The sequence below is a fragment of the Arvicanthis niloticus genome, chromosome 14 (assembly GCF_011762505.2).
Source record: "Arvicanthis niloticus isolate mArvNil1 chromosome 14, mArvNil1.pat.X, whole genome shotgun sequence".
Lineage (NCBI taxonomy): Eukaryota > Metazoa > Chordata > Mammalia > Rodentia > Muridae > Arvicanthis > Arvicanthis niloticus.
In genome coordinates this window covers 35,487,153-35,489,579 of record NC_047671.1, presented here as the reverse complement: position 1 = coordinate 35,489,579, position 2,427 = coordinate 35,487,153, and positions in this window count along the sequence as shown.

Here is a 2,427-nt window from a genome sequence, read left to right as displayed (position 1 = left end):
AAAGAAAAGCCCCCGTTTTCCCTCTTTCAGTACGCAAACACTGCCTCTTTATTCGGCTTCTTCGGAATGAAACTGTAGCCATAAAAGTGTACTCTGACCAGTGTGCTGACAGATCGCCCTCAGGGCCAAGTGTGGAATTTCTCAGAGCAGATACAAGAATAAAAGTCTTGGATATAATTTATTTGACAATATGAAAGTAGTTCAGAACATGAGATCACTCTTGGCAGCCTGAAAAAAGAAACAGAATTGGCTATTGTGCTTCCCGGCGTGCAAAAACATGGCCAGCCTTCTCAGAGCCCAGCTGAAGATCACAGGAAAAAGTCAGGCCTGGGGAAAATGTTAAAAGGAGGGAAAGAGAAGAAAGAAACCTATCCAATCCCCTAATCTCAGCCTGCACAGATACTCATAGGAGCAGGAAGAAGGACAACCAACGCTGTGACATAATAATGTCATGGAGAAAGGACAAGGATCACCCAGGGAGGGGTTGGTCATATCCAGAGTTCAAGTGCCTGTTTTACTGATGCTCCTTGTGACTCCAAATAATTACCAAGTAAAAGGAACATTTTATTAAAGTGTCAGAAAGAATAAATAAGAAGAACTGGAGGATAAAGATGGGTTTCTTGCGTTGTGAATCTGAGACCTTACGTTCAGCAGGGCATGAAAGTCCAACAGAACTATAACACGTGATAATAAAATTACTCTCTCCTCTACAGCTATGTAAGCTTACAGAGCAAGGGGCTGGCATTGGGAACCAGGGTCCTACTCATGGCAGATTACACGAGACCCGGGAACATAGCTTTTTGTTTGTAAGGGAAGTTGCTGGCGGAGGCCATGCACTGACTCTGAAGACTGAGAATAAACTCGGGGTTTTGAAAACTTACCTGTGTCTAAGCCTCCATGAAAAGACACCCCTCCCACTATGTGCAAAGCAGAAAGGGACAGATTCAGAGGTCAGAGCCTGAGGAGACTGTAGTAGCACTAATGTGCTGCTCTCAGAAAGTGAACCTACACCCCTGACCTTCGGTTTGCTCTCATGTGCCTGCCTATCTTGATTCAACTGTTCATCGAGGAACAAATATAACATAGAGTCAATGTCTGGGGTTCCTTGATAAGGCAAGAAGCACCAAAAGAAAGACTTTCAAGGTGATTTCCTCTGCTATGGAGGCCAGTATAGGCAAAAGCTTCAAGTTCCTTGGTTGTGTGTCTACTCACGTTCGGTACCCAAGGCGTCTTATTTTGATTCTTCCCTTTTGGCCATAAAATACAGATGCTGGAAAAATAAGCATCCAGTAGCTTCAGCGGCACACACGAGGAGCCTTCAGTTTGCAAAGCATCGGTCTCGTGTAATAGAGCTCAATGCTTACATGATGTGCTCCAGCCTTGACACCCTTCACAAATCAAGTCTGATTGGGTTTCTCATTGAAGCGATCTGACAGCTTAGCCAGAAGGCCTCCTGAGGCACATCTTTTTTTTTTTTTTTTTTTAACTTTCTTTTTCTCCCCCAACCTCCTTGCCTTCATAATGGACCAAGAAAAAAAAAGTGCCAGAAAGCAGTCAGCTTGGAAGTGGTGGTCTCCACACTTAGTTTTCTTTTTTATTTATTGTCATGCAATTGCTCCTTTAACTCACTCTATTGATCTTGAGTGGGAAGTGGAGGGGGCTGGACTGAAAGGGAGCATTTGCTTGAAGTCAGGCATCTGTGGTTTGGCCCTGAGGGAAAGAAATAAATAGTCCCAACCTAGAAAAAGGAGGGGGGACTTGCAAAAAGAAAACAGAAGATTGACTGGTTTGCAGGAGATCCCAGTGGATTCCCTGCTTACACCAGAGCATCATTTAAGCCTATGTTCTTCCATCTACCTTGTTTGCAGTAAATAGCTGCCCATTATATCAGGTCAGGCAAGTGCCGGGGCGTCACAGCTCGGTAGTCGTGATCTGCCCGCAGAGCAGCAAGCAAAGACCCCCAGAGAGCAAGCGTGCGTGTCAAGTTCTGGAGCAGGCAAGGTTCTAAGAGACAGCTTATCTTGAGGGTTTTAAATGTGCAGGTTTTTCCTCCTTGGTTCACCCTCCCACCCGCCCACCCCCCCTCCACACACACACACACACACACACACACACAGTCACTCCCATCTTCTCTTCCTCACAACACAAATGCCCCTCCCCGGTCATTTTTTTTCTCTTGACAATCTGCCTGAAAGAAGACAGATGCTGCAACAGTTTTCCTGAAGTCGGCTCTAATTCCAGAAGGTACAATCCACCAAATGCAACTCTGTCCATCTTAGGAAAAGGCTAAGATCCTGAGACAGTCCCATTTATTATTTGTCTTGACACTAACGCAAATATTTTCAGATGGGTCGGAGGCTGTCACTTTGCCATCCTTATATTCTCCGCCCTCAATAAATAAGACACATTAAAGTTCTTAAAGGCAAA